Here is a 19,263-nt window from a genome sequence, read left to right as displayed (position 1 = left end):
CCGTCTTCAAGGAGAGGGCCCTGAGTCCGACAGATTCTAGGACTCTGAAGGCCCGAGAGGACCACTGAGAGATCCCAGGAGGGGAACAGGCTCGGCCGGGAGGGTTTTAACCTCTGGGTGCCTCTTAGGAACCTGATAACTAAGTCGTGCTTACCCAAAGACTTGCCGTCTACTGTGTCGTGGTGGGAAGCTTGGAACACCTGAAGTTTGGAAACTTTAGAGTGCATCTGGACCGTGATCTGTGTAATTCTTCCTCTCCTCAGTCAGGTGCGAGCTGCAGTGCTGCACTCGTGCAAAATCATTAGAGTTTAATGTGATCTCATGTTTCGTTAAATGAGATAAAACGACTATTCGACAATGAACATTTTTGTCAACAATTTTTTATTGTCAACGCTGTCAATAACGTAGACAAATAGTTTCAGCCCTACCGGAGAGATGCATAAATAAATAGTACTGAATATTCACCAAGTAGATTTGTTCTGGAAATAATCTTAAGGCTAAGAACCAACAGCAGAAACTGCAGAAGGTAACCTCTATTCAAAGTAATGATTTTGTTTCACAAGGATATTTTGATAAATTCTCTTGACTGATATTTCAAATCAATTGAGCCTATCATAGATGCACAGCTATGGCATATCACCAATAAATTGTTATTGTTGGTGTCTGATAAACAGATGAAACCAGATAAACCATTAAAAAACTTTAAAGAGACTTCAGAAATCTGTCAAAAGTTCTATTTTTTTTTCTTCTTCTTAGCCCAGATCTGAACCCCATTGAAGATCTTTGGGGTGAATTGAAACTCCAACTGAGAGCTAGGCCTCACTTGATGCGCTTGTGTTCAAATGGGAGAAAATCCCTGCAGCCATACAGGTGTACCCCTACATATACCCTATAGCTATCCCTACAGTATAGAGAAAAGGCTTCACAGAAGAGTCAAAGCTGTTATTGCAGCAAAGGGGGAATTTATAAATGGTTTTTAAATTAAATGTTCATCAAGCACATATGGTGTCCACAAACATTTGTCCACACTTTGTTGGCAAGACTTATTGTATGGCCATTTAGTTGTTTAATTTTTAATAATAATGATATATGTAAAATAATAATAATAATATTAATATAACAATAATAATATGTTTGAGTTGGTAATTTTTTTTTATCCTAAATAAAAATTATATACATACATTTATTTCACATTTTAGAATAATAGTAAAGTCATCACAACTATGGAATAACATAAATGGAACTAAGGGAATTATGTTGTGACTAAAAAAATCTAAAATAAATAAAAGCTGTTATATTTTAGCATCTTCCAAGTGGCCACACTTTGCCAAGATTTGGCAGAAATGTACTCATGGCATTTTCTCAACCAGCATCTTGAGGTATCACCCTGGTGTAACGGTGGCGGCCCGATAATAAATTCAAACAATCAACCAACGATTGTTGAAATAAAAGTTAATAAGTTTGGGCGCCAGACAGGTGTAACCCTGTCAATATTTTCAGAACAATAACCCAGATAGCTTGGATACCACCAGTTACATACACGAAATAAAAAAATAAATCACAAAGGACAGTGCAAAATCAGTTTAGAAATGTCTGCATTTCTCACCATTTCTCACAAGAAAAGAACAAACAGGAAAAAAAAAAAATATATACAACCACTTTAAACTGTCAGTCAAATTTTCTGTACAAAGACCACAGATTTAACAGTTCGTTCATCCAGGCACAGAATCAGATTTTGTGAACAAAAAGGAATATAAAAATGTATTTTTTGTCTGGTAGCAAAAATAAAAAAAAAAAACTCCAAAGCCAAAGAAACCGAGCCAAAACAAAATAAAAAAATAAATAAAAATATTACTCACTGCTTAGTGAGTAACCCAGGATCCAGACGGCCCTTAACACCGCACGCTTGGGGTTCTTTTACACGCTCCGCGCTGAAGACATCGTTATGGAGAGCGGTTTTTCTCACCAGCATCCGCTCCAGCAGAGACACAGTGTTTTACCTGCTGACGATTTCGTCACCGCCTCCCAGGTAAGTGAAAACAACACCTTACTTTTCATTTAGTATTCCCCTGTCCAACCCCCAACAGCTCGTTCGGTTCAAGCGGTTACTTTCAGTTTGGCGTTTCGATTTTTATTGAGGCTTTCCCGTTCTCACCTCGAAAATCCAACTCTTAACAACAAACTTCACGTCTTTTCCAACCCTTTTTCTCTTTTTTTTTTTTTTTCTCCTTTTATGTGACAACCTCATTTCCTTTTTCCCCACTTAACAACGGAAATGGGCGGAGACAACCTTGATTTAATTATTTAATTTGTTTTTGTAACGTTTCAACTCCGCCACACTGGGATGCTGTTTAAACAGTATTGAAGGAGTTCCGATCTATGTTGGGCACTTAGTGGCTGCTTTTCTTAATTATTCGGTCCAAGTCATCCATTTCAAAAACTTTTATTTTTTATATAATTTTAGTTTTGTAATTAAATAAATTTATATGTTGACACAATTATATTTTTGTCTACAAAACAAATTTCCAACATTTAAGCATACACCTTCAGGTCAAAAGGTTTTTAAGATCATGAGAAACATTTCAGGCAAGTGCCCCCAATCTTTTGAACGGTAGTGTATATGTGTGCAAACGTATTTCCTTATGAATCATGATTTCAGATTAAAAGGTTTTACGAATAAATACTTACTGTATGTATGCATAGTTAGGAGAAATGTAACTTACTGTGGTTTTGTACAGTCCTGCAAGTTACACATTCTGCGATTAGGTTTGGGTTTCTTGCTAATGTCACAGTAGCCTCTGTGCACCACTTTGTTGTCACCTTTTTTATGGCACCCATATTTGGTGTACTGGAATCCTGAAGACCAATAAATAAAATAATATTCATTATTTAAATAAACTTTTTTATAAAGTGAACCAGCCCTTAATAACCAACCAAAAGTACAGCAATCTGAGCTGAAAACAAAATATTCCACCCATTATACACATTGATTCAAATATTTACCAAATGTGAGTACAGTGACTACAATGATTATCACCTGAAAAAAAATAAACTCAAAAAAGAACACTGCCTGGCCCAAAAAAAAGTCACCGTTTGGATTTAAATAAACAGATACTTAAGAGCCTATGATTGGATAATTATTTCAGTGATTCATATGTTTCAGCTGGCAGCAATTATTTTAACTTCAACTGATGTAGTGTGTAGCTTCTCATTTCTTAAACAACCATGTCAGAAGACATATCCCGTGGTCATGGAAAAGATGTGACTGTGTTTCAGAAGGGGCTTTGCTTTTGCATCAAGCAAAGAAAACAGAATTGCTGAAATCACTGGAATTGGGTTAAGAACTGTCCAACACATTATTAAAACATGGAAGGATAGTGCTGAACCATCAGTTTCATGGAAGAAATATGGTCGGAAAAAATCTTGAATGATCGTGATCGGAGATCACTAAAATGCTAGGTAAAGTCACATCATAAAAATCGACAGTATACCTCAAGGCTATGTTTAATAGTGAAAGTAAGAGCATTTCCACACACACAATGCGACGAGAACTTACAGGATTGGGACTAAACAGCTGTGTGGCCACAAGAAAGCCATTTGTTAGTGAGGCTAATTGGAAAAAAACTACTTCAATTTGCTAAGGAGCATAAATATTGGACTGTGGAGCAATGGAAAAACGTCATGAGATCTGATGAGTCCAGATTTTCCCTAATCCAAAGCGATAGGTGCATCAGGCAAGAAGGGTAGCGCATGATGTGATGCACCCATCATGCATAATACCCACTGTACAAGCCTCTGGAGGCAGTGTTATGATCCAGGATTGCTTCAATTGGTCAGGTCTAGGCTCAGCAATGTTATGCTGCAATAAAATTAAGTCAGCTGAATACCTGAATGTACTGAAAGACCAGGTTATCCCATCAATGGATTTTTTTCTTCCCTGACGGCATGGGCATATTCCAGGACGATAACGCCAAAATTCACCAGCCTCAAATTGTGAAAGAGTGGTTCAGGGAGCATGAGGAATCATTTTCACACATGAATTGGCCACCACTGTCCTGACCTTAACCACACTGAAAGTCTTTGGGATGTGCTGCAACTCTGGACGGAAATAAATGTTGTGACGTTGCATAAGGTTGTCGAAACAATGCCACAACGAATATGCACCATAATCAAAGCTAAAAGCGGTCCAACAAATATTAGAGTATGCAACTTTTTGGGGGGCCAGGCATGGTATTTGGACACAATTGAAAATATACTGTATGAATATCTTTGCATTATATAACAAAATATGAATCTAAGTGGCATTTATTTGAAAGAAATATAGCACAAACACACCTTGAAAGCAAAACAAGAAGTTTTAAGTTTCAATTTATAAAACAATAGAAGACAAGTTGGTTAAAAGTAATACGAAATATGGCAAGTTAGTTAAAGTTAGTTCTTAGAAAAGGTCTAGCAATGTACCTGTATGGTTGCAGATGCCACTCGGATTAAAATTACATTCAGATAAGCACTCTGGGCAGAAAAACGTCATGGTTACTGTTGTAACCTCCGTTCCCCCGATGAAAGGAACGAGATGTTGTGTCGATTGTAGTGACACAAGGGGTCTCTTCTGAGAGCCTCACGTACCTCCGAACTTGAGAAAAGGCCAATGTCAAGTTGGCAGACAGAATTTGCATGCCCAGCCCTCGCACTTCCGGAAAGAAAGGTTCGCGGGGGGGGGGGGCATGGCTGAGAGCAGCGCCCAGAGCTGAGGTACCAATCATCAAGCCGCGAGGGTTGGGGGGAGGATGGAGGGTTCCAGTCTAACCCCACGCTCACAGCGGCCCGGGAAAGCATTATCGCTATCCAGGCACACAAGGCAGCGTCTATGACTGTCGGATCTGGAGAGATACCGGCCACATCCAGGAACTACACAGCGGCGGAAAGGACGTTCAACGCCTGCTTGTGTATGTTGCTCTTTTACCAGAAAACAAACTTTTTTAGAGGAAAATAAAACTCTTTCAGAGAAGTCAACTCTTTTAGGAGAGAAATGCTGTCGAAGCGCCCAGGGACAAAGTCTGCACAGCATGCAGAGAGGAGAAAGCCGCTGGAATGAGCTGTCAGATCCAACAGAAGCTCTCTTGCAGAGGTGGGTGAAGCAATTGTGACACACAGCTCGCTGATCACACAACCGCTTGGCTCCGAAGAAAAAATCTGCTCCCCTTTATACCCTTATGTCCGGGGGCAGGGCATGCAAATACTGTCTGCCAAATTGATTGGCCTTTTCTCAAGTTCAGAGGTATGCAAGGCTCTCAGAAGAGACCCCTTGTGTCACTACAATCGACACAACGTCGAGTGAGTGACAGAAGGGTAACTGTGTAGATTACCTCCAGCACAAGGTCTTGAACATTGGGACCAGCTCTTCAATGCCCACTCATACGTGTCCTCCAGAATGACATTATTGTTGTTTATAGGCACTTCATTGTTTATAGATTCTTCATGAATGATGTATTTGTACATTAGTGTGGAACTTGTCTCGTTGTCCTTAGGTATAATCTTTAAAAAACAATAGGACAAATGTTTCAGACACAATAAAGTGATATTTAGAAGCATTTGCTTAACATTTGAAGCATTGGATTTAGCATTTGTTCATGCATATTTAACAGTATGCAGATTTATGTGATGTCCTCTGTGTGAGATGACTTAGAAGAGGATGTTTAATCACATCTGAAAATGACACGAGTGTGGTAAGCATTTATTAATTTCAAGGACAACTAACTTTGTTATTAGTAAATAGTAAATAACTTTAGTAAATAACTTTAGTTATTAGTAATTACTTTTACTCCTGTTGTCTCTGCAATTTCATGTTTTCTTCATGTTTCAAAGACACACAAAAGGTTTCTGAGGCTAAAATAAGGCTGGAAGGGTTACAGTATCATCGCTAAAGACTCTTGCCTGTATACTGTAAATACACAGATAATGTCCAAATGGATGACATCCAACACTACTGTTACTCTGCCTAGGTTGGTTCCAAAGAATTTACCTAAAGATCACCATGAATCTTTTAAATAGGCTAACGTGTTCATGAATTCACCTTAATTCACCTGCATGACAGGTGTAATAGGAGGATTTAAAAGAGATATCTGTTAAAATCAGTCAACAGTACCAACAACTTTTATAGGACTATAACTTAGAGGAAAGAAATGTTTATTTCTTTCCTCTATGGTTTGTGGCCAGTAAAGAACTGATGATTTGTTTCCCAGGATAATGTCACTGTGTTCATCCATGAGCTGAAGATTTACAGAATGTAGTTCATGCATCACAAAAAGATCCTACATAAGCAAGTAATTCTACAATCAGAAAGCTAAAGCAGTAGAAATGCTGTGCATTGAGAACCCGTTCCCACTCCCAAGACATCAAAGACTGCTGTTAGGCCAAGAGGCCTACATCTCACTATGTACTGCACAAGGCTCAAAATTAATGACAGCCTGCTGGCTCGGGCCAGTGTGAGAGATTCTCAGGCCAAGTGATGGGACTGTCTCTTACCCTATCAGGCCAGTGCTTCTTTGACACTAAATACTGAATTCGTTGATCTTGTATTGTACACTTGTATAAGTATTTTTATGCTTTGCAACTTAAATATTTGGATTTCTGTGATGTTTCCTGTGGTTCACCTTTGCTGAACCAGACAGGACTGGCAAAAAGTGCTCTTCACTGACGAGTCACGGTTTTGTGTCAGCAGGGGTGATGGTCGGATTCGCGTATATCTTCGAAGGAATGAGCGTTGCACCGAGGCCTGTACTCTGGAACGGGATCAATTTTGAGGTGGAGGGTTCATCGTGGTCTGGGGCAGTGTGTCACAGCATCATCGGACTGAGCTTGTTGTCATTGCAGGCAATCTTAATGCTGTGCGTTACAGGGAAGACATCCTCCTCCTTCCTGCAGGCTCATTCGGACATGACGCTCTAGCATGACAATACCACCAGCCACACTGCTCATTTTGTGCATGATTTCCTGCAAGACAGAAATGTCAGAGTTCTGCCATGGCCAGCAAAGAGCCCGGATCTCAATGCCATTGAGCACATCTGGGACATGTTGGATCGGAGACCAGAAATGTCTGGGTACTTGCAAGTGCCTTGGTGGAAGAGTGGGGTAACATCTCACAGCAAGAACTGGCAAATCTGGTGCAGTCCATGAGAAGGAGATGCACTTCAGTACTTAATGCAGCTGGTGGCCACACCAGATACTGACTGTTACTTTTGATTTTGAATCCCCCTTTGTTCAGGGACACATTATACCATTTATGTTAGTCACATGTCTGTGAAACTTTTTCAGGCTATTTACACATCTGCTGGATCTGCTGCTAACAGATACCACAGGAAACCTTCAGAGCTCTTGTGGAGTCCATGAATCGACAGGTCAAAGCTGTTTTGGCAGCATGAGGGGAACCGGCATGATATTAGTCAGGTAGATTTAATGCTGTGGCTGATCTATGTGTGTGTGTGTGTGTATACATATATATAAAATGTGAAAAATTCTAAAAGTAGACCTAGACTTTCGAAACCACACTGTATTTATGTGTGCTTGTTTTTCTCAACATGCAAAAATAAATGGTCAATCCAAGACTAATGTTTTTTTTTTTTCATTGTGCTTTTTAAGCCTTGAGAGAAATTCGATTTGAGAAAGTAAATTTTGGTTTACCAAAACAACAAGTGCATCATGTAATGGACCATCAGTTTGGAGAGTCTCGGAGTCATCCTCAATGATGTAGTCCCACTCCACTCCCATATCAATGAAGCGCCGAGACCTTGCCTCGTCCCCTTTGCCATTTAGAATGTAATGTCCTGTTGCCTGGTTCTTGATAGCTGCAATCAACAATTAATTAGATCTCTTCAAGAGTTCACAGATAAGAGCTTTACAGGATGACCTGACTCTGTTCAATTAACTTATCGTCATAGCAGTGCATTTAACTGACAAAATACAAGTGAAAAGGAAAGCGAGAACATTCATATTTTTACTAATGTGCTTGTATGCTGACATCTCAATGTCTAAAAGCTTTATTAAAATTTTCAGAAACAATGCTATTATTAAAAGCTGTTGAATTATATGGCATTATAATATGGCAAGGATGTGGGGGCCGTCTAACAAACTGACATAATGACACGAATAAGCAGTGACACAGTCTGACTCAGAGCATGAGAGCAATTAGGTGATCACTTGCCTGAATGTCAATGGTGATTACCAGGAAATCTGTGCACATGTCAGGACAATCACCATTGCAACCAGTCATCAAATGTCACTTGTAATGTAAAAATGTTCTCAAACATTAAATCTGGAATACATTGTCTAAAATGCTGTAACATAATAAAGAGCAAAAGGGATTGAACTGTTATTTTATAAGAGCAAGGACTATAGGTGCAAAAGGATTTGATGCAATGAAATCAAATCTTTTGTTTTATTTCCTAAATTTAGCATAAGTTTGCATTTCTTCAGGTGTATATCCATAAAATGCAGACCTAAAAATGCATAGTTCACAAAAAATGAACCTGAACCTCATGTTTTCCAAATCTGTGAGTTTTTGTATTATTATTATTATTAATTTATTTCATGAAATACACTCACCTAAAGGATTATTAGGAACACCATACTAATACTGTGTTTGACCCCCTTTCGCCTTCAGAACTGCCTTAATTCTACGTGGCATTGATTCAACAAGGTGCTGAAAGCATTCTTTAGAAATGTTGGCCCATATTGATAGGATAGCATCTTGCAGTTGATGGAGATTTGTGGGATGCACATCCAGGGCACGAAGCTCCCGTTCCACCACATCCCAAAGATGCTCTATTGGGTTGAGATCTGGTGACTGTGGGGGCCATTTTAGTACAGTGAACTCATTGTCATGTTCAAGAAACCAATTTGAAATGATTCGAGCTTTGTGACATGGTGCATTATCCTGCTGGAAGTAGCCATCAGAGGATGGGTACATGGTGGCCATAAAGGGATGGACATGGTCAGAAACAATGCTCAGGTAGGCCGTGGCATTTAAACGATGCCCAATTGGCACTAAGGGACCTAAAGTGTGCCAAGAAAACATCCCCCACACCATTACACCACTACCACCAGCCTGCACAGTGGTAACAAGGCATCCATGTTCTCATTCTGTTTACACCAAATTCTGACTCTACCATCTGAATGTCTCAACAGAAATCGAGACTCATCAGACAAGGCAACATTTTTCCAGTCTTCAACTGTCCAATTTTGGTGAGCTCTTGCAAATTGTAGCCTCTTTTTCCTATTTGTAGTGGAGATGAGTGGTACCCGGTGGGGTCTTCTGCTGTTGTAGCCCATCCGCCTCAAGGTTGTGCGTGTTGTGGCTTCACAAATGCTTTGCTGCATACCTCGGTTGTAACGAGTGGTTATTTCAGGCAAAGTTGCTCTTCTATCAGCTTGAATCAGTCGGCCCATTCTCCTCTGACCTCTAGCATCAACAAGGCATTTTCGCCCACAGGACTGCCGCATACTGGATGTTTTTCCCTTTTCACACCATTCTTTGTAAACCCTAGAAATGGTTGTGTGTGAAAATCCCAGTAACTGAGCAGATTGTGAAATATTCAGACCGGCCCGTCTGGCACCAACAACCATGCCACGCTCAAAATTGCTTAAATCAACTTTCTTTCCCATTCTGACATTCAGTTTGGAGTTCAGGAGATTGTCTTGACCAGGACCACAGCCCTAAATGCATTGAAGCAACTGCCATGTGATTGGTTGATTAGATAATTGCATTAATGAGAAATTGAACAGGTGTTCCTTTAGGTGAGTGTATATAAGGAGATGTTAGGGAGAATGTTCACCATTCATTTGAATTGTATCTTTATTCTGTCAGAATAAGTAAATGATAGCAGAATCGTCTAGGTTATGGATGTAACTTCCTTTCCTGATGGCGATAGCGACACTAGGGGTCTCTCTTGAGCACCGAATATACCTCTGATCTATGAAAAAAGGGCAATGAGAAGTTGGCAGCTAGTATTTGCATACCCTGCCCCTGGACATATGGGTATAAAGGTGAGGAAATACTAGAGTTCATTCAGGATTTTTCTGAGGAGCCGGAAATGGTTCTGGCCACTACAGCAGTCCGGCTCAGAGACATGGCCGGGAAGACATGTCAATGGAGGTTACATCCGTAACCTAGACATTCCCCATCTGTCGCTCTCTTCGACGTTGTGTTGGAGAAGCGAAACTAGGGGTCCAATTGAAATCACGCCATGCGCTGAGTCGTGTACGTGTTCTGCTGACACAGGAGCAGGCAGGTGTTTTTACATGCCAAACGACCGGTTGTATCAGACTGCACGTACCCTTCGTCGGAGTCCTTCTGGTTACCCTAGACAGGGGAACAAGGCGACGCTTACCGACCTGGGAATGCGTACTTGCGTAGCCCCGCGAGCCAGCTGTGTGCCAGTGCGTCTGCCTCAAGGGGAGCATCTGTTCGGGCGTACCAGAGTGAGCAATGGGAGGTCTCTTGGGAGGCAAACTGGTCTACCTGGGCTCTGCCGAATCGTTCCCAAATCAGCTGGACCGACTGGGGGTTAAGCCTCCACTCTCCGCTGGGCAAGCGTTGTCTTTTCTCGGTTGACCTAAAGCCCCAAGCGGCTGAGGTGTTTGAGCACCTGGTCTCTGTGAGGGCATAGTAACTCTCGGGAGTGGGCCAGTATGAGCCAGTCGTCAAGGTAATTGAGTATGCAGATGCCTGGTACTCGGAGCGGGGCAAGAGCTGCCTATGCGACTTTCATGAAGACGCGAGGGGACAGAGACATGCCGAAGGGGAAGACTTTGTACTGGAACGCCTGGCCGTCGAATGCGAACCATAGAAAGGGTCAGTGTCACGGCAGAATTAAGACGTGGAAGTACGAGTCCTTCAGGTCTACCGCTGTGAACCAATCTATGTGTGTGAGCATTTTGAACGGGAATTTGAGCAGAGCTCGGTTGAAAACTCGCAGGTCCAAGATTGGTCGTAAGCCACCGCCTTTTTGGGTACAATGAAGTAAGGGCTGTAGAAACCCTTCTTTATTTCGGTTGGAGGGACAGGCTCTGTCGCGTCTTTGAGTAAAAGGGTAGCGATCTCCATGCGCAGGAATTTGGCATGCTCGCCGTGTACTGCGTTAAAGTGGATGCCCGCGAAGGGGGGCGGGGCCTGGCAAACTGAATTGGATAACTGAGTCGGATGGTCCAGGCCAGCCAGCGTGACGGGTTGGGAAGTGAGAGCCATGCATCCAATCTCCGTGCTAGGGGCACCAAGGGGTATTTTTTATGTACCCGGCGGGGCTTCGCAGCGGGGCGTAGCAGGTAGTACGCCGTCGGGAGGCGAGGAGGGGTCCCGATGCTCTGTTGCTGAGAAAAGACTAGAAGCACTTACCTTGCTCCGCACACCCGGCAGGGGGGCGGGTAAGTGACTAAGGAGGAGGTCATGTAATGGTGTCCTCTGGACTCGTCAGAACCTGGGGCTGAAGGCGGATCTGGGACCACGGCCAGCATGCCGGGACTGTTGAGATCTGGTGGCAGAGTGCCGTGAGAACAGCATTTGCGGGCCAGATGACCCAGAAACAAAGGAAATAGCTCTTTTATTGAGAATTTGGGTACCGCTGCCCCGGTTAAGGGGAGTGGCAAATGAAATTAATTCAAAAGAAGATTCTCCTCCCGGCCCTCCACTAGGGGACGGAGTGGTCTTACCATCTCTGGAGCTAACGTCTTGGGCTCTGGGTCGTCCGTCTCAGGAGCACCTGGGAGCCTTCTGGGTCCTCGAAGAGGTCCGTGAGACGGGGGGAGTCTGCTTCCTGCGGAGCGCTTGACGCGTGAGCTGAGAGCTGGGCCCAGGTTGAGGCGGAGCAGCTTGTTGTTTCTTCGCAGGGGGACGCCCTCGGCGAGCAGACAGGGCATGGCCCATGGAGGCAAGCTTGTGGCGGGGCAGGATGTGAGAAATCGCCTCAGTCTGTTTCTTCACTGCGTTGAACTGCTGGGTGAAGTCCTCGGCGGTGTCGCCGAAGAGGCCGAACTGGGAGACTGGGGCGTCGAGAAAGCGAACTTTGTCGGTCTCACGCATCTCGACCAAGTTCAGCCACAGGTGTTGTTCCTGGACCACGAGGGTGGCAATCGCCTGCCCGAGTGAAGTGTAGTGTAGGCCTTCACTGTCAGCGAGGATGTTGTCCACAACATTGTGAGCGGCACCCGGACCCCAGGAACCAGTCATCCAGCTGCGATGGCTGTGGGGAGGACGGGGGGGTTCCAGTCCAAACCTAGGTTGGTGGCAGCCAGGAAAGCATGTCGGTCATCTGAGCGTCAGCCTCAGTAGGCGGCAGCCCAAGGGAGTCATCCACGTCAGAAGCCGCACTCTCCGATGCAGCGGCGAGCTCATCTGCTTCGAGCTCCAGAGGATAAGCAGGCTGGCTGTGAGGCGAACCGCTGTTGCCTTGAGCACAGACGGGAGTCATCGAGCGTGCCGGGGGATGGGTGGTCCGAGGGGGGGTACCCGACAGAGCCGCACCCGCTGCCATCCCAGATCGCTTCCAGCACCACTCGCACCGTCCACAATCCTGTGGGAAGAAGGAGCAATGCGGGGGCGGCTGTAGTGGCTTTCTTTCGGTTGAAAGGGAGCTGCGACCGCAACGTTGTCATGGTCATGCCCTCGCAGTGAGAGCATGAACCATCCACAAATGCAGCCTCGGTGTGATTGCTACCCAGACACACGAGACAACGCCTGTGGCAGTCTGAAGCGGAGAGCACTCTACCGCATCCAGGAACTACACAGGGGCGGAAGGGCATCTTTATAAAGATGCGTCCTAAAAAGGACGTTCAACGCCGCCATGTATTTTGCTCTTTTAGAGAAAATCACTCTTTTAAATAACTCTCTAGAGTTTGGGTTTTCTGCACTGTTGAAGCGCCCAGGGGCAATCTGCACTGCCGTGCAAGAAGAAATCACCGCTGTAACCGGTGTGCATGTTTGTAAAAGGTGTGTTTTCACCTGAACAGCATGCACAACCATCGGCTCCGAAGAAATTTTAAGAATGAACTCTAGTATTTCCTCGCCTTTATACCCGTATGTCCGGGGGCGGGGTGTGCAAATACTAGCTGCCAACTTCTCATTGGCCTTTTTTCATAGATCAGAGGTATATTCGGTGCTCAAGAGAGACCCCTAGTGTCACTTCTCTGACATAACGTTGAAGAGAGCGACAGACAGGGAACTTTATATTGAGTGAATATTTATTTTAAATAAATATATCTGGGTTTCTTTCACATTTGTTGCCAAACTGTTGAGACAAATGCACTACATTGTTCAGAATAAATGCTGTAGGTGCTAATCATAAAACAGAGTTAGAGTCAGAGTTAGCAAGGATGCCACGGATGGGCAATCCCATAAAATATGCATTATTTAAATTATTAAATTACCATGCAAATTACCTCTTTTTCATCTAAATAATAAATCTAAAATTCCAGAATGAACTTGGAGAACTCCAGCAATAAGCCAGATGAAATCACAATTCACTATGAAAATCTAATGGAGACAGAGGCAGACCATATAAATCACTAAAATGAAGCATTTTGTCATGCAAAGGAATCTAATTATAGTAATTGTTTAAGTTTAATGTAAGGAAAACCAATAATTAGCTATTAAACACTCCAAAGTGAAGTGTTATTGGACAGAATTACCTTTTGACGACCTCTCTGGAGGTTAACTGGGGAAGTAGAGCAAGGCATTGATCATCTTATCTAGCTAATTAAAAAAAGGTTAGGTTTAATTAAAAGGTTAGGTTTAATTAAAAGTTCAACTATGGATGAGTAATATTTAAACTACATTCAGGGAGAGGCACTTCCAAAACGAGGAATATGCTAAAAATAAAAGCAACTCAATTACATGCGTTGGCAAATGATAATTGCTGTCTCTATAAAGCTCTAATTATTAATAGAATTAAGAAAATGGGCCAATCAATGTATCTTATTCTTTTAAAATCTGCATACTGAAAGGAACATTGTGAAATCCAGGTCTCGTTTTTCCATCTGTTCCAGTTAATGGACGAAGAATAAGGCTTAGATTAAGAGAGGGCCTCGAAAAAAAACAAAACATTTAAAGAACTTGGAAGAACTGGTGTTTAAAACAAGGAATATACACTTATTTGGGAATGAGCAACAATAGCTTTTTCACATGCTGCAATGTGACTATGTCTCCAGAATTGATTTCAAATAAAGAACATTAATTCAACTGTTATGCAATAATGCAGCTATTTTTGTATTTTAATGTTTTAGTAGAGATTTGTAGTATTTCACAAAGCAGTGGGTACAGTAAGATGGCTGTCACACTACAATTTGGGCTCCATTCACTCCTATTCAAATGTATCCAAATGGGGCGGACTGGAATTTTTTTTTACAATGCAGCATACAAAAGTTCAAGCTTAGTGAACTCTGAACTGCGAATCTGCATGACAAGAGGATGTGTGACCAATAGAAGATCGAAATGTCACAAACTGACCTTTTGGCTCAGTTCAAATGATACATATTTCAAAGCTGTTTTTTTATTTTATTATTGTTGGTGGAAAGTGAGTAGATGTTATATTTGAATATTTTTTATATAATAATAATTGTTATTTGTGAATTGTTATTTAATAAAACCAGAAACACTCCCGCGTGACATCACATCCCGATCTATTGTGTTGTCGGGAAAAAAATGTGTGCTCTAAGAACAGTGTGACAGCCCCTTAAAGGAATATTCTTGGTTCAATACCATTTCAGCTCAATCGACAGCATTTTTGGCATAATATTTATTACCACAAAAATTTAATTTGACTTGTTCATCTTTTTCTTTAAAAACAAGCCAAATTCTGGATGACAGTGAGGCACTTACAACGAAAGTGCCTCACTTACGCCAATTTATTGAACAGTAAAATACTTTTTCAACAGTATAACCATAAGACTTAAGCAATATGAGTGTTAACATGTTTGTAGTTTTATAAAATAATTTACTAACCTTTTCTGTGTAAAGTTATATTTTGCCATGACAATGTAATGTCAACAAACCATAAACCCTACAAAGACTTTAAAAATTACATTTTAGGGGGGCCTGGGTAGCTCAGCAAGTAAAGATTCTGACTACCACACCTGGAGTCACAAGTTCTAATACATGACATGCTGAGCGACTCCAGTCAGGCTTCATAAGGAACCAATTGGCCTGGTTGCTAGGGTGGGTAGTCACGTTGTGTTAACCTCCTCATGGTCGCCATAATGTGGTTCTCGCATTGGGCGCATTGGGAATTGGCCGTTCCAAATTGGGGAGAGAAAAAAAAGACAATTTAAACAAATTTACAGATCAAATAATACAGTTTTAACAGAAGAATTAACGTAAGTGATTTTATAAAATTATAAGATTCACATTTCTGCTTTTAAACCCTGCAAAAATTGGCTATATTCACTTCCATTGTAAGTGCCTCACTGTAACATACATTTTTTCTTTGCTTTTTTTTTAAAGGAGAGACGAGTCTACATTCATTTGTGTGGTAATCAACATTATGGCACAGATGCTGTCGATTGAGCTGAAATGGTATTGAACCAAGAATATTCCTTTAAGAGTGATGCACAGAAGCTCTCAAAAATTTTGCTTGTCACTACTTTCACAATTTTCACATTATGGCACATCTCCAATTGTTAAGTTGTTAGCACAACCAAAAATGTATATTATTTAGTAATTTACTCACTCTCGTGTCAGTCCAAACATGTTAATCTTCTAACTTCCGTGCAACACACAATAAGACATTTTTAAGAATGTTGATGCTGCTCTTTTTCTATAAAATGAAAGTTAATGTGGACGCTAACATTCCCTAACATTCTGTTAACATCCCCTTTTGAGGTTCACAGAAGAAAGACATAAAGGACTGGATCAACATGAGGGTGTGTAAATGGGGACACATTTCTCATTTTTGGATAAACTATCCCTTTAAAAGTTCATGTAAGGTCACATTTTTATAGCTGGCACATCTATCTAGCTAAATGGTGCACAATGTCACAGAAACATTATGATGGTGTTTGTCTCTAAAATCTGTGAGCCTAATGCACTTCCATGAAAATGCACAAGCTGTTAACAGATGGAAGAGGTGCATGTGACTGCACAGGTGCCATTGTTATGTATCGGAGTGAAATCCATTAAGTGCAGCTACCTGGACAGTGCTTTGAACACAGGCATGCATATTATCTCCTTGCTCTTTAGTCTGAGAAACATGAGGAGAGATATCACTTACCAAGAATTTGAGGAGAAGCCTCATGCTCTTGGATGATCACATGTCTAGCCCCAGGGGGAATGAGAAACATCTTTAGGTAACCTTTGCAACAGCACAAAAAAGGCAAAGGGAGAGATAGCAGAAGCAATTAGTGAGCAAAGAAAGTCTACTGTTTTTCTGTTCTTTGCAGAAGTGGGCATCTCCTCACTAGAAGGCATTTCTATTTCACTGCATAGCTGCAAACAAAAGCTTTGAGATATGAGTTCTCTGACTACTGCAACTGTTCATCAAGCAGGCTCACGACAAGCATACAGGACACAAACATCAAAACATGACAGAAGGCTCATCATTCAGATTTCATCAATTTAAATCCATGTGAATAGATGACATATCCTTTAGAAACGAAAGTAATAACATCAAGAGATAGACCGATAACTGGTTTGACCAATATTTACACTTAACCAGCTACTGCTTACTTAATTTTGGATCTACCACGTAATGGAACTAATAGATGGGTGTATAAACATTAGCACTGAGTAATGCCATTATACCAATGTGTTTTCAACAGGAAACAATGGTGCTTGAAGGTAAATTAACTTTCATTTTTAATATTTGTATAAACTACTAAACCTTTTACATTGTAATTTTTATAAATTTTTTTGGGTATATTGCATTTCACAGCACACATCATTTCAAAGCAGCTATACAGAAAACGATGCTGTAACAGAAAATGAAGCTGTGAAGTCTGCAGTGTCTTAAAGTCCTCATTGTGCAGTTTAAATTAATAACATTTTTGTAGATTATGCCTTAAAATATTTCTTTAGGTTCCCAGTGGGCAAGCCAAAGGTGACTGTGGAAAGGAACACAAAACTCTATACGATGTTAGTTTTAGGAGACAAATAACCTTGGGGAAACCAGGTTCAGCTATGGGAGCCTGTTCCCCTCTGGAAAAACAGCATGAATATAATGCCAATATTATAAGATTACTGATTAAAGGAATATTCCTTTAAGACCACGTTTCCATATGCTATTAAGAGGCGTCTCGGGTGATCCGATCACATGTTGACACATCACTGTTTACACCTGGTCACCTAAATGTTTCTCCGTTGACAACTTGTGATCGGATTTGGAGAGGAGGGACTCTGTTACATGACGACATACATTGATCATTTTGTCAGTGTGTTCCTGCAAGATAATAAACCGCAACAAAGTGTGAAAAAAAATGGTGTGCTATTTCTCCCTGATGCAACTGAAATGTAATCTAAGCACAAAATCAACATTTCGAGAAGAATTGTTTGTTATTTATTGGATTAGTTGTATTAACCTGAGCTACATTTGTTTGTGCTTCTCATAAGTGTCCATGCATGTTGATTACAGACACACTGAAGAAGATCAGTGAAGTTCTTATGCCTGAGTGTGTATCTGCTTTTTAAATTTTCCTTTTAAACCGCTCATAACCGGCAAAATTTAAACTTCAGTGGTTGATTGACAGGTGAGGGGAGGCACTTCACTACAGCCGGGATGCATACAGGACGGATTAGCGTTTACACCTTAAATGAGATGCGTTTTTGACCACATACGTATGTGATTTTTGTGATCCAATCACAAAGCATTTTAGACTCCGTTTAGACATGTATTGTGTGCTGAACACATGTGATCCAATCACCAAAACCGCATCTTTTTTTCCTTTTCTCCCCAATTTGGAATGCCCTATTCCCAATGCGCTCTATGTCCTCATGGTGGTGTAGTGACTCGCCTCAATCTGGGTGGCGGAGGACGAATCTCAGTTGTCTCCGTGTCTGAGACCGACAATCTGTGCATCTTATCACGTGGCTTGTTGAACACCTTACCACGGAGACGTAGTGTGTGTGGAGGCTCACGCTATTCTCTGCAGCATCCACGCATAACACACCACACACCCCACCAAATATATATATATATATATATATATATATATATATATATATATATATATATATATATATATATATATGTGTGTGTGTGTGTGTGTGACAATTTACATTTATATTATTATTTGTTTATTGTGTCAAAAAGAATAATAATTAAAAAAAAACAATACATCGATTAAGCTGGTTATTAGACACTTAAAATTTTTTTATTAAAACAAAAGAAAAATATATATTGGTCAAGCTCTAATAATGTTAGGAAAAAAAAAAGACAATGAACAGTTATTTAACTGATTCAGAAGGAAGTTTTGGGCTGTGTTTTCAACACATCATCACATAAGAAAACAAAATCAGCACTACAGCACTAATGTTGCGTTCTCTACTGATGCCCATTCCTCTGCAAAGCATGATACAACTCACCAATCACACTTCTAGAATCCTCAGTTTCATTCAGATATACATTCCGTGCTCCTTTAGGCAGTAAAAAGGCTCCTCTTGTTTTCCCTTTAGAATAAGAAGGGTTTGTTATGTCATTTTTACTCTTCGCTCTTTTGTCATGTAAATGTCTCTAAACCAAAGCTACATTTTTCAACCAGTCTCTAGCAGCATAACACATTTCTGAGACAAGGTTGTGTCGTAAAAAGGTGGCCAACAGTCCAATCATTGTAGTGAAGGGCTGAGTCACTTAAGTCAGTGTCTGCTGGGAGGTATTATCATCAGTTAATGTGGACAGGAAGGCATCTGCTGAGAAAGATGGGCTGCTGGGTAATCCTAATAGAGATCAGATGAGGTTAGAGGAAGGGCCTTAAAAGAGCAAGAATGAAAAAGGGATGAGGAAGTTGAAAGAGATATAAAAAAATTGACAGAAATTATGGTTGATGTGTGACAATGTGTGGTAAGGGTTGCTGTGTATGTGTGTGAGAGAGCAAATTTATCTTCCAACCTGGTTAGATTCGGTGTCTAAATATTCCGCAATATTTATAATTAGAATGTTTTAGAAGGAGTTTTGTAAGTATTTGTTAGAAATTTGGTAAGCTTTTATTAAGCTCTTCACGACCCTCATTTAACAGGCATTTTGTCAAGCTAAGTCTGCACAACAAACCAATTTTATGTCAAACCTTTAA

The 19,263-nt window shown here is 41.1% G+C and overlaps 1 pseudogene; it reads right to left on the bottom strand.

Moving 5' to 3' along the window:
- The window catches only part of LOC127642881 (A disintegrin and metalloproteinase with thrombospondin motifs 3-like), a 216,424-nt pseudogene that overhangs the window by 31,676 nt on the left and 165,485 nt on the right, over positions 1-19,263 (bottom strand).

Source organism: Xyrauchen texanus, chromosome 4, assembly GCF_025860055.1.
Source record: "Xyrauchen texanus isolate HMW12.3.18 chromosome 4, RBS_HiC_50CHRs, whole genome shotgun sequence".
Classification (NCBI taxonomy): domain Eukaryota; kingdom Metazoa; phylum Chordata; class Actinopteri; order Cypriniformes; family Catostomidae; genus Xyrauchen; species Xyrauchen texanus.
Note: the sequence above shows the minus strand (reverse complement) of the source record. Positions and strands in the feature narration are given on the sequence as shown.